A 14,824-nucleotide genomic window follows, 5' to 3' on the forward strand; every position below is an offset into this window, starting at 1 on the left:
AATTAAAAACAAACAACTTTTTGACTGTAAGACCTTGAAACAGAAATCTAGAGTTGTGGACTCATGCTAAGACACTTTTTTTTCATTTCCTTTTTTTTTTTTTTTTTTTTTTTTTTAACAAATACACCTAAGTCTCCTGCTTAAGTCACATTCTAATGTTCTCTTAGAATCTCTTCTATCATTAAGACTGTCTCTTTGTGAGCTAATGATACTCATTTCATGGACCTTTTGCATCCTGTACTTAAGAAAAAGGAGAATCTAATAATTTCTAGCATAGACATAAGCTGAGTCAATAATTTCTGTTCAGCTCAATTGGAGAAAATTCCTTTCCATTTGTCATCTTAGACACCACAATACTAGTCCTTCCTGCATTCTTTGCAATGTCAGATAAGAAATTGGAGTTTCATGCTACTCTTCTGCTTTCCTTGAGTGTATAACCAAGTTGCAAAGTCCACTGAGCAATTTGGCGTGATTTGGAGTCTCTCCTCAAACAGGCTAAGACTGGAATAACAGGGAAGGAGCAGGTCAAAATGAAGGAGGATTTGCAGAGCTGCACTCAGACACCTGCACGCCTGCCTGCATTATACCTGGCTCTAGTGGAGAGTGTTATTAATCCTCCAGTTTAATGAGCACCAAGCTTTCGCACAAGATTTAAAATAAATCTCCTATCACTGTCCCTTCACAGTGTTACTGCAATTGCATATGCTTCCATTAGACCTTGCAACTGGTAAAGAAAATGAGACATTTCAAGGCTATCGAACACAGTGAAGCAGGGCAGGTTAGTTAATATGGATTTTTCCATAATTTTGGCAGAAAAGGAAATAATTTGTGTGTGTGCTTCATATTCTCCCTAGCTTTATGGATCTACCTAAAAAGGATATGTCTCTTTGCTTATTTTGTGTATGAGAATATTATCATAATTATTTTTTCTCCCATGTCACCAAATCTAAATTAGATTTTTTTAATTATTCCTTCTCACCATTTTTCTCTGATCCTTTACAGAACTTAATGAATGTTTGATGGATAAATTAACACATTTCTGGGTCTTTATTCTAGCTTTTAAGAAGGACAAATGAAAGACCATTCTAGTGCAAGATTTTAAAATAGTTTGCTTTAAATACAAATTCAAAGCTAATACAAATTTAATGGAAATTGGAAAAATATCTTCTTCTAACATTTTAGTGAAATCATAATGGATAACTAAACAAAATGGTTATATGAGTGAAAAGAGTAAGATGAGAAATGAATGAAGAACTCAGACTGGCAACTGATCCAGAAATAGGCAATGCATTACCTAAACAATATGACCTGATTTAAACCTCACACATTAGAGGCCTGAAGATACTAACTGGAAGGAGCTTATGAAGCCTGTGGTAAGCATTGGGTTCTGTTAGGAAACAGGGATTATGATACTGATATCTGTGCTTCAGTATGGACTCCTGATCTGGCCAATATCTCGCTCTTTCTTTCGTCTTTCTTTCTTTCTTTCTTTCTCTTTCTTTCTTTCTTTCTTTCTTTCTTTCTTTCTTTCTTTGTTTCTTTCCTCCTTTCCTTCTTCCTTTCTTCCTTTCTTCCTTTCTTTCTACTTTCTTTCTTTATAAATGTTTATTTATTTTTGAGAGAGAGAGTGAGAGCAGGAGGTGGGGGGGGCAGAGAGAGAGGAGGACAGAGGATCTGAAGCCAGTTCTGCACTGACAGCAGAGAGTCCAATGTGGGGCTCAAACTCACAAACTGTGAGATTGGGACCTGAGCTTTAGTCAGATACTCAACAGACTGAACCACCCAGGAACCCCATGGTCAATAGCCTTTCTTGAAAAAGCTTCAAACAAGTTTTAAAGCAGTGAATTAAGCAATGGAAATGGTTATAATACTAATCCATATATTCTGGCCTTTAAATAGTAACACTAAACATCTTGGGTGTTTAACCTTGGTTATGCTTGATTTACATGTTTATTTTTTCACTTGTTCACTTCACTGACCTTCTGTTCTTCATTAGGGATCTGGTGGAAACAAAATACAAAATAGAGATCTCCCCCCAGGAAATATACTCTTAAATACAAGGAGAAACACTCTCTGAACTGTTTTGCCAAAAGACCTTGCTTCATACCTAAAAGGAAGAGACAATGCTCAGGCAATTGCCGTTCATTCACAGGTGAAAAGTGTAGTCCATAGTTAAACTTATTGATTATTAAACATCTATTTTCTTTGAATTTTTATGGAATTATCTTCATTTGATATCACCCGGTCCAAAGAGAGGGTGAAAAGAAGACTAGGAAAAGGTAGCTCCTACAAAGGGCTTAAGTATGTGCTCAGAGAAGGTGATGGTAGGTACTTGGACTCCTCAAGTATTGGACTGAGTTGAGTCTAAAGAATGAAATGGAGAATGAAAAGACATACTTCACTTCTTTGTCTATTGAAAAAAGAAAGTTCTTAATGATTAAAATTGCAAATTAAGGGCTCCTGGGTGGCTCAGTCGGTTAAGCATCCCATTTCTGCTCAGGTCATGATCTCGTGGTTCCTGAATTAAACCCCATGGTGGGCTCTGTGCTGATGGTTCAGAGCCTGGAGACTGCTTCAGATTCTCTGTCTCCCCCCTCTCTCTGTCCCTCCTCTGCTTGTTCTCTCTTTCTTTCTCAAAAATAAATAAAACATTTTAAAACATAAAAAGAAAATTGCAAATTAAAATTGTATTTAAGAATGATTCATCTTGTTGGGAAGCTAGAAGTAAAATAATACGAAGCAAAAACAGACAATCTCGCCTATTTTGAAAAATGACACACCAGGCCACCTTGTGTACTCTGGTCTCTTGCCAGAGCCACCACGTCTGCAGAGAGCGTCCTCTGCAACTACTGTCGCCACACTAGCTAACTTTTCACATTAACATCCAGTGTCGATCCCGACACAGACATCCTGGTTTACCAGCTAGTCTCCTGAGCACATTAGCAGCGTAGTTTAAAGGGAGAGAAACAATCGGGTATTTATGCAAAGAAAAAGAAACCACTAATTCAAAAAGATACATGCACCCTTATGTTTATTGCAGCATTATTTGCAATAGCCAAGATATGGAAGCAACCCATGTCTATATATGATGTCTATGTATATATATATATGATGGAATATATGTGTGTGTGTGTGTGTATATATATATATGTATGTATATATATATATATGATGGAATATTATTCAGCTATAAAAGAGTGAGATCTTGACATTTGAAACAACATGGAGGGACATAAAGAATATAATGCTACGTGAGATTAGTCCATCAGAGAAAGGCAAATACCATATGATTTCACTTATATGTGGAGTCTAAAACACAAAATAAACCAAACAAAAGCAGAAACAGACTCATAAATATAGAGAACGAACGAATGATTGCCAGAGGACAGGGAAATGGACAAAATGAGTGAAGGGGAGTGGGAGGTGCAGGCTCCTTGTTGTGGAATGAATAAGTCACAGGAATAAGGGGAGAGTCAGAGAGAAAGGGAGAGAGAGAGAGAGAGAGTGAGAGAGAGAGAGGGAGAGAGAGAGAGAGAGAGAGAGAGAAAGAATCCCAAGCAGGCTTTGCACTGTCAGCACAGAGTCCAATGCGGGGCTGGAACCCAAGAACTGTGAGATCATAACCTGAACTGAAGTCTGATGCTGAACTGACCAAACGACCTAAGCACCCCCCAGCCAACAAAAAGCTTTAAATTACACAGTTAACATAAGCCCAAAGCAAAATCAAATAATAAAAGCATGTACAAGTAAAAAGTGAAAGTTCTTTACCTTTCCATTATATTCTACCCTAATTAAAACCACCATTAAGAATTTGGAGATTGTTCTTTCAAATGTATTTATTTTTTGCCTGAAATGTACCTGTACACACACATTTACACAGAAGTGAAAATAACATATACATACGTATACATATTTTAAAAGTTTAAATATGCCATTACCACCACTCTATGTGATATATATCTAACCTGAGAGTATTATATTGTATGGATGTCATTGAACTACTGTTGGTCTAATGACATAGAGTGATTTTTGTTGTTGTTGTTTTTACTTTTTGTTGTTGTTGTTGCTACTCCAAACTGTGCAGCTGAAAAGTCATCAAGGATCAAGAAGTGGCTTTTCTCAGTAAAAAAAAAAAAGTCATATTTTTCAGTCTTTGATTCACTTACCAGAAAATCTGCACCAATTACACTTCCATATAAGTATATGAGAATATCTTTATGTTCTCTCCCAAACTCAATGCAGTTTATTAGATAAACCTGAATTATCCTTCTTTTGTTTAATTTTTTTTTCCAAAATGAAAATGGCTTTGGCTTTTATTTAGATATTAATAAAAAATTAAATAACAGAATAAAGTGGGGATGAGCTTACAATAATTTTTTCAAAAAGTACAAAATTTATTTTAATTGCTACTCAGGGTAAACAGTATTAAAGTTTGAGGGAATATCTTTCTAGATATTCTCTTTCTCACTCACTCTCTCCCATTCTCTCTCTCCCCTCTCCTCACTTTCAGTAAGTGGGACCATACTAAATGTGCTGTATTGTGAACTTCTTTGTTCAATCAATTCTTTCCTTCCACTAGTTGGTAACATTGATTTAAGACTAGGGAATTATTTCTCAATAATCAATATGATGTTGATTATTTTAATTAAGCTTAATGCTTTTCTAACAGTTTTATATGGTTATGAAAGCAATTATCAGTATAACTACCCCATAAGAACTCTCATATTAATTGCAGCTATCAGAATGCCTGACAAAAAAGATTTAAGCTGTGTGGATTCATTAGCTCACACTATAAGGATGCCGGAGGTAAATTCTTCCAGGGCTGGTTAATCCAGAAGCTTCTGGATTGGTCTCTTTGAAAAGTCTCTTAGCTTGACCCTATGTTTCTAAGGCAGCTGATCCGTCCCCAGTTTGCCCTTCTATAGAGAATAGCACCTAAAGGCAAGACAGAAGGTATGCTTTCACCTACACACTGTTTTCATCAAGAAAGAAGTCCCTTCACATAAGCCAGAGGGAGCGCTCCCCTCTGAGCAGGTGCCTGTGTCCAGGCTACAAGTGGCTGGTAAGGCAAAAAGGTGGCATTTTCAGTGTCTGCAGTGGGAAAGGGTCTTTAGCAACGGAGAAGGGAGAGGAGCGGTTGGTGGTGATCAAATGTCTGCCATAATGCTGAAGCCTTCAATAAATGTAAGTGTTTCTTGTTAGGATCACAAAATAACCAGATCTCCCTTTTTTTGTACACTGTTTTATTAATAGGAATTTTTATCTTGATTTTTAATTCCTTGGCACAAACTACATGAGCGTGAGCAGGTCCTTAATTCATTTAAGCTACTCGAGGTAATTCTCAGCATAGATGTGGTTGTAATTGTTTTTCGATGTTAATTTGTTTCAGTGATTTTGAATGAAAAGAAAAAGCATAATATATGATAATAAATTTGAATTTATCACTAAGATTGCAAATGCATTATTCTTAAAAAATCACCCGGTGATTTATTATTTCAACATGAAAGAATGTCAGTTCAGGAACCTGCATTTACATAGACATAGTCTAAAAACTCTGCAACCTTTGGTTTCAAGAGGGCCTTTTTTATTTGTTGATACTTTTCATATATAGTTTCCATCATACAAATTGCACCTATAAGTGAGACTGAGCCCTTTAGTTGATGTTTATTTTACTTATTTCTTGGATATATATCCCACTTCCTAGAATGGAACATGTCAGGAACCCAGTAAATAACAAAGCAGTGATAGCTGACATTTATTGCATTTGTATTCCGCACCAGGCACTCTTCTAAGAGCCTTGTATGTACCCTTGTATGTACCTTGTATGTACCATTGGAACCTTATAACACCTAAGGTGGTAGGAGCTATTGTTATCTCCATTTTACTGATAAGGAAACTGAGTCTAAGAGATTGAGTGATATGACGATGGTCACCTGTATATAAGTGACCAAGCCAGGTTATCTCATATTGAACACAAGCAATCCAGATTGAGACTCCATGAACTTAGCCATTGCCTATGTCTCTTAGGGTTTTAGTGCAAGACTGATAAGGTACAACTCAAAAATGCAAATCTGTGAATCATCTCATTAAATCACAATTTGTGGACAATGTTATAAATGTTTAAAACTTCACATTGGACATGTTTCAAGGGCAACTTACATCATATGGGTCATAGTTAATGTGTAAATGATAATGATGGTATGAAATTGGAAATATAATTACTTATTAGGCAACCTCACTTGCCAGAATTAAGAGAATTCCCAGAGAGATAGCTTAAAATGAACAGGATTTGTGATTTTTGCCTGAACTTTGGGAGTAGCTATCTTTTCTATCCTCTCTTTTGTATTATCAATAATGCTCTGCTCACTGGGCACTCTACTGTGACCTTTGTCCTGATCAGAAACATGGCTTCCTTTGATCATTGTTGTATATATTTGGGAACCATGATATTGTACTATTCTTAAAAGCAGAGAGCTGCAATTCAGCTTGACTTTTAACATAAATATCACTGTAAACTAACCTGAAACATAACACTGTCCAGCAGACAATAGAATTTCCTCCCATCCCCCAAGCAGTTCTCTCAAAAATGTGTGCAAATTAGAGTTTTTCATCAAGCAGCTTGAGAACACTGCTGAGGCCTTTTTAAAAAGCCTTCTTTGAACTAACAGAGAGTTTGCAACTGTTTGTGACTCATTGTTGGGAACTGGACAAGGACACCCCATGCCCACTAAAGACCACAGACTCAGTGGAAGAGTAGAGAATGCTCCAGGTGATGTTTGCACCGTCAACAACTATCGCCCCTCGCAAAGCAATACAAGTAGAAAGGGGCATTTAAGCCCAAGGGAAGCCCAAACTCAGAGATGCTGCTGAAAGCAGGGCGATGGCACCCTACCCACAACCTCTGGGAAGATACGAGTCAGAAGCATCCCCACACAGACATGACTGCTATACAGTGAAAGATTTAGCCTTAGACCATTTTCACGGCAAATATCACAGAGGAAAGCTTTTCCCATTACCATAATCTGGCATGCAGATAAAGGGCTAATTTTAGGACTGAGTTACCTATTACTGGTTTTGGTATATTATTTATTTTTTATTTTCGGTATTTTTAACTTTGAATCTATAAAATCAATGACCATATATTGCGTCCATTAAGGGAACAATACTCAAGAATCTCAAAATGAACAATTAGCAAGGTAAATTCTAATGTGATTCCAATAATAAATGAAAATATGTACACATACATACGTGGATGTATATACATATGATATAGAATAATAAAACTTTTTGGTGTTGTAGATCCATTTTGTACAACCTCAAAGCTTTTACTCGCTTAGTACTTTTACACTTCGCTATTATTAAGATACCATTATAGACTGAATTGTATCCACTCCCCCCACCAATTCATGTACTAAAACTTTAACCTCCAATGTAACTATATTTGGAGACAGAGCCTTTAAAGGAGTAACTAAGGTAAATGAGGCAATAAGGCTGGGGTCCTACTCCAATATGACTGATGTTCCTGTAAAAAGAGGAAGAGACACTGGGCTGTATGCACACAGAGAAAAGGCCACGTGAGGACACAGTGAGGAGACAATGATCTACATGTCAAGGAAAGAGGCCTCAGGAGAAATCAGCCCTAGTGACACCTTAATCTCAGACTTTCAGCCTCCACAACTGTGAGAAATAAATGTCTGTGGTTTAAGCCACCTAGTCTATGGTATTTTGTTATGCAGTCTTAGCAAACTAACACAGGTATCATTACTTCTAAGCACTACAGGTTTTACTTTAAACTAGCAGTTATATTCTTTACATTCTACATATGGGTGCTCTTTTTTAAGTTTATTTATTTTGGGAGAGAGACAGATCAGGGAAGGGGCAGAGAGAGAGGGAGAGAGAGACCCCCGAACAGGTTCCACGCTGTCAGCACAGAGCCCAATATGGAGCTCGAACCCAGGAACTGCAAGATCATGACCTGAGCCGAAGCCAACAGTTGGGCACTTAACCAAGTGACCCACTCAGGCACCCCTTTACTTATGACTTCTTAAAGAGAAAACAGCAATATCATTTTAGGGAATAACCTGAAAGGAATCTTTAATGTCATCTACCTCAATAATCTTTTTTTACATATGAGTTAACTACGGGTCAGAGAGATTCAATGATGTACCCAAGGTCACACAACTACCTAGTAGCAAAGTTGGAACCAGATCATGTGTGTCCTAATTCAAATCCAGCCAGAAATAAAGTAAGGTGCTTAATGTTTTTTAGACTCCTTCACATAATTTTCAGTGATAAGAAAATAGAATCTACTCATTTCACAAATTCTCACTTACTGCAGTATTTTGTGGTCATTCCTAATCGTGGGTTCTCCAGAGACACATAGAACAACTAATGGCTCCTGAAATGCATGTAATGTTTCTTTTCTTTAAAAAATTTGTGGGATTGTTTTATGAGTTATGATTACTTTACAAAAACCGTAGTACCACTCTTTTTTAATCCTTCAAAAGTGATAATCTCTCAGAAGTGATTCGATTTAATTTAAACTGGCACTTCCAAGTGGAAATATTTTTTCAACAAACTTCTTGTCATTAAATAGTTTTTTTAATGTTTATTTATTTTTGCAAGATAAAGAGAAAGAGAGAGAGAGGCAGGTAGAGGATCTGAAGAGGGCTCTGCACTGACAGCAGAGAGCCCGATGAGGGGCTCGAACTCAGGACAGTGAGATTATGACCTGAGCAAAAGTCAGATGCTAACCGACTGAGCCACCCAGGCACCCCAAAATAGGTTGTTATGATGTCACCAAATGATAATGTAGGACATAATTAGTCTTGCCTTTAAATAATAAAAAAATATACATGTTAGATATGCCTAACAAAAAAGATGTATCAATGCATGACAATCACTGTATCTTTATAAATATTTTCTTAGCAAGGAGAAAGGCCCATTAATCTAGAACCAATTGCAAAGAAACTGTCCTCATCATGGGGCCATTGGAGGAGCATCCTAAATGTATTTCAGGACTTAAAGAAATGAAAAACGGTCAGTTTTATTCCTATTAGCTTGCCTTATTTTCTTAAACTACTCATATCCTTTATTATACTCATCGATCAAGGCTTGCCTACAGTTACAAAGTGGAAATAAAAAAGCACTGAAGCAAATGGGGAGAAAATAGTAAACTTTGCCTCCCCTTTATCATTTTATCTGAGGCTGTAAGTATGAAGGAGTTATGAATCTCTGAAAATAACCCTTCTTCAATTCACATGTAGCTCCTGGGAAAAATCTGTAAAGGAGTAGTGATCTGATTCATACCCCTGAATAAAATGGAAATTCTTTGTAAAATAGTTAATTGATCAATTTCACATATGTGTGCATGAAAGTTGAGCATAATGCTGGAAATAAATCCCCTCCTGGGGCACTAACACCCATAAGTCAGTCTGGCTCACTTTATTGCATATAACTCATTTGGTGCCTTTGTGGAATCCGTCATCTGTCATATTTTTATCCAAACCATTAACCATACTGGTAGATAACAATTACATCCCATAAAACAACTTGTGCAACCTAGACAAAGTGCTAAAACTCTACATCATTCTCGTACAGCAGACAGATATATATATATAGGAACATGTACACAACACGACCTGCTTTCCCTCAGCATCCACCTATGTGGATCACTGGTGGATGCACTGGTCCTCTTTCTGCTGAAAAGATTTCATGCGTAAAAGGTGCTCTCGGTGGTAGTTCAGAGCTTGCAGCTTACCTTTGCAATCATTCTTTGTCAAATCTTTGCTGCAGACGGTTAGAAATTTGAGATTTCTGAACTCTATATAAGGACTCCAAAATCATACCTGAGTTAATCTGAGACTCCATCTCATCTGACTTTCCCATTCACTGTTCTTTGGATGCCTCGGAAAAAAACAAGCTCACTTTCTTTTTAAAAACCTTGAATTTATGGTTCTTTCTACTGGGACCATCTGTCTTGCTATCCAGGGTTCTGCTGTATGTCACCTCTGTGAGAGAGCTTTGCTGACCAGCAATCTATAGCAGTTCCTTCTTACCTACATTTATGTTAATTTCTTTTTTTTTTTTTTGCCTTAACAGTACATACCACTATATCAACTTATCTTAGTCATGTTTTTTTTTTTTTACTTACTCGTTTATTCCATCCCCTAATTACATAAATTCTAAGAGAACAGAATCTTGACTTCTCTATTCATTGCTATGTCTACACAACCATGAGCACTGCCAGGTACATAACAGACATTCAATAACGTAATGCAATGAAGTTGTGTAATATAATGAATAAGTTGATGACAGTTACTTTGGAAACTCTCTGGACTCTTGTATCCTGATAAAACTTAGAAAATTTCCTGAATGTTCTTATATGTGTCCTCCTGATATGGCTATTGCATGCACATGACTTGTTTCTAAACAGTTGCTGAAAACTCTAATAACATTCTCTAGTTTTCTGTTGTCAAAATAACAGAACCAGGTTGTGTGACTTTTGGAGGATGTTAGAGTTTCTTGTTCTGTCCTTTAGAGTTACTTACGTCCATTTCTATTTCTAGGCCACTCGCTGAAAAGTTCCAAAATCATTTTTATTTTAAAGCAATTTGTTTTATAATGAATACGAAGATCTTTAATTAAACAAAATACAGAAAAATGTGCAACAAGGACACCTGGGTGGCTCAGTTGCTTTAGCGTCTGACTCTTGATTTTGGCTCAGGCCATGATCTCACAGTTCATGGGTTTGAGCCCCGTGTAGGCCTCTGCACTGACAGTGCAGAGCCTTCTTGGGATTCTGTCTCCCTCACTGTCCCTCTGCCCCTCCTCCTCTCAAAATAAATAAATAAACTTTAAAAATGTGCAACAGAAAGAAAAAGTAATATATATTGGAGCTATTCACAAACAAATCTTGTGCATTTTTTATAGATTTGACAAACATTTGTTTTGCATACGTATGTATACTTTCTAGTTAAAGCAAAAACAAATAGATGCATAAACAAACATGTTGTCTCCTGACATCCCAAACCCTAGTTGGGAAGTAAGTTGAATTCCTTTCTCCAGTCATCAAGAGTTGCAGAATCACTCCCTGTAGGCAGGGGGTGCATAGGAAGCATAGAGCAGACAGGGAGACTTAGTTTTGGTAGCTTGGGGGCAAGTCCCAAGAAGTTCTGTCTGCCTCATTCTTTCAGGAGAGAAACAGCAATTCCTATAACAGATTCCATAAGATAAAACAGTAATGGCAGAGACTGGATATGTGCCTTAGAGAGAAAACTGATGCCTTTTTCTTTTATTGTTCTAAATAATGCAACATTGTTAGCTGAAGACAGTCAAGTGTTCTAGAACTGGGCTCATCTGTCCAAACAACTAGTTAGTCTATAAAGATGGTATAACTAAAAGGTAATAACACACTGATATTTAACACCGAGTTTGCACCGAAGTCAAATTATTGCTCTATAACTGTGTTGAACTATTGTACTTTCAACTTTTGGCCTCTAGGTTTTGTACCTGGAGGGCTCCTGGTAAGAAACAGATGCTACCTTCTGGCTGGTCAATTGAGAAGCATTTAATGTAAGGATTCTTTTTTTTTTTTTTTAATTTAAAATGTTTTTATTTATTTTTGAGACAGAGAGAAACAGAGCATGAGCAGGGGAGGGGCAGAGAGAGAGGGAGACACAGAATCTGAAGCAGGCTCCAGGCTCTGAGCTGTCAGCACAGAGCCTGACGTGGGGCTTGAACTCACGGACTGTGAGATCATGACCTGAGCTGAAGTTGGACGCTTAACCGACGGAGCCACCCAGGTGCCCCAAGGATCCTTTACAAAGATGGGGGTAGGGGTTCAAGAAAACCCTTGAGCCATGGACTGGTAAGGGGAGCTGTTGCCAAGCTAGACCTGAAACAGAATCACCTGTATGAAGGTTTCCTGACAAAACTGTGGGCCTAGTCCACCTCTCACATTTGGGCGGCCCTGAGCAAGAGTAAAAATTGTGGCCTACAAGTCACACATCTAAATATTTAAATTATAAATCAGGTTAACCAAAAGAGAAATAATAAATATCTGTCCTTGATGACTATATCTTCATAATAATGTGGAAGGTCATATTTGCATTTAGGATTTTCAGACCCCGTGAAATTTTGCACTGACACATGGCAGTCTGAGGACAAGCCGCTACCGCGGGCCCACAGCTTCCTCCTCCTCAATACCCCTTCTTTTCACACCAAAAGATATTTTTAAACACATGTGTGGGCACCCCAGTCCATATTACCAAACTCTGTCTCCATCTTGATCTCCATCCTCCAAAGAGCCATGCAGTTGGTTTCAGACCCGTTTCACCAAGAAACTCTGGGGTCTTGTGCACCAAGAACATGGTCCAGAATGTGAAGGCTGGGCTCTGGGTGCATATATCCCCTTGGCTTACACATCCCTTGCTCTTTGGAAAGTGGCAAGGCCAGACAAGGGCTGGAACAAGGTCCTCTTCTTCTCCCCATATTGCCATGGTCCAGGTATCCCCTGCTGTTTGAAATTTCAAGTTACGTCACTTTGCTTTTACAAAAGACCTACAGTAGTTCCTATTTTGGTTGACAGAAAGAAATCTGACGAGGATTTTTGCTTTAAAAAAAAAAGGCAAGGTGAAAATAGTACTCTAGCTGGAAAGCTAGAGCAGTGCACACCCCAAGAAGCAAGAGAGGCACCTCCGAGCCCCATCCCCGAGTACTGCACTCGGTGTCTCCACATCAAGCTGCCTGAGCTTTGAACCACATCTGTAAGCATCTGCGCTTTATCTCAATTTATTTTGTGCATCTGTCAGCAAGATGTGTCCCAAAGTATTGGAAAAGTCTAAGAAAGGTTATTTTGGGGGGCTGAGAACACTAAAAGGTTTTTTTTTTTTCTTTAAATTAATGATAATTGCTTCTTTGCCCTAGTCAATTTGGCTTACTAAAGGTTTCCTAAGGAATGCCCTACATTTGCATATCAGGGGAAACCTGTATTACTGTGGATTTCAATAAAGATCCACCTTGTCTTACATGAAGAGGGGACCTGGAGAATGATATTTTCTCACTTTCCTCCTTCCCTCCTCTCCTCCTAGGTATCGCCTCCCTCCTCCCTGTTGGCCTAATCACTGGAAAGCCGGAGGCAAAAGCACACTCTGAGGATGTGTTTCTGAATGGTCACACACACCTCCACACAGCAGGTAGAGAAGAGAGAAGCTGGACTTATAGGGGCAAACTGAATAGTTCCAGCCCAGGAAATAAGTAATTTAGGGGACAGTCTGATGACCTAAAGAAGAAATAATTTGAACAAATGGACCTTTGTTTTGGAAACCCTGCCAATCCCTACATATATACACTCCTATGAAGAGCATCCTTGTAAATAAAATGTTCTACTTAAGATTAGTTTTAAGGATCTATTCATAAAAGGTTTTCTTACCTAGAGTGCCATAACAGTCTCCTGTCTGGTCCCCTGAGCTCTGCTTCTGGCCCTTTCAAATCTTTTCTCCACTCCACACAATGGCCAGAGTGATCTTCAAACTTAAATTAGATTACATCACTCCTGTTTTCAAAAAGCTTACATGGCTTCCATTAGCACTTAGGGTAAAATATAAATCCGTGCTGTGGCCAGCAAAGTACTGTGTAATCTGGCTCTCTTCCTCTCTTTGCCCCAGGCTCCAAATTCACCCGATGCCCCTCTTCTTATGACTTGCTCCTTTCTGACCATGCAGAACACTGTTTTCAGGTTTCAAAAAGTTCACAGCTCTTTCCTGCAAGTCAAAAAGGAAAGATGAGCAAGAGTAAGTCAAAAGAAGAGAGCCAGGAACAGTGTAACCAGCCTGTTGAGCACATCTGATGTCAGTCCTGTGATCAGAATGCAACTTTCAGCCCCCTCCCCCCAGTTCTTTTAAATTTTAGTCAGTGAGAATAAATATTTTTCCCCAGATGAGGGTTTGGACAGGTATTGAACTTTATGGTCACTCTCAGATATTAATTTTTTTTCTAGTTGTTTTTAGTAGTCAAAACCATCTTATTTCAGTAGTCAAAATGCCCTGTCCCATGTGTATCAGTCAGGGTTTCACCAGAGAAACAGAATCAGTAGGATATCTATATCTATAAATATATCCATATATATATCTATATATCTATATCTATATCTATATCTATATCTATATCTATCTATCATCTATCTATCTATCTACCTGTCTATTTATCTAGTAAAGATTTATTGTAATGAGTTGGCTTGCATAATTGTGGATTCTGGTTAAGCACCTCCAAAGACTACAGAGTAGGCCATCAGGAAGGGCAGGCTGGAAACTCTCAGACAGGAGCTGACCCTCCCATCCACAGGCAAAGCTTCTAATTGCTCAGGAAAACCTCAGCTCTGCTCTTGAAATCTTTCAACTTATGGGCTCAGATCCACTCAGATTATTGAGTATCTTTACTTAATGCAGCATATAGTACATGTTAATTACATCTGCAAAATCCCTTCACAGAAACATCTAGTACTATCCTATTGAATAACTTAGGGCTATATTCTGGCCAAGTTGAAACATAAAACTGACCATTACACCATATAAGAGCCAAAAGTCCAAATTTGTTTTGTGCTCAGTCTTCTCCTCTCCCAAGTTGGGCCCTGCCAACGTAAGCTCCCTCTTTTGGTACAACTACTCCCATTCTCTCCCTGCTCACCTCTTCTCACACTCCCTTTCTCTGTGGCTTTCAACTTCATCCATTAATTGCGCGCGCGTGTGTGTGTGTGTGTGTGTAGTGAATATTTTTGAAAACTTCTTGAGCTGTTCTGAAATTAAATTCATAGACGATGTAACTT

This window comes from Panthera onca, chromosome B2, assembly GCF_046562875.1.
Source record: "Panthera onca isolate mPanOnc1 chromosome B2, mPanOnc1 haplotype 2, whole genome shotgun sequence".
Classification (NCBI taxonomy): domain Eukaryota; kingdom Metazoa; phylum Chordata; class Mammalia; order Carnivora; family Felidae; genus Panthera; species Panthera onca.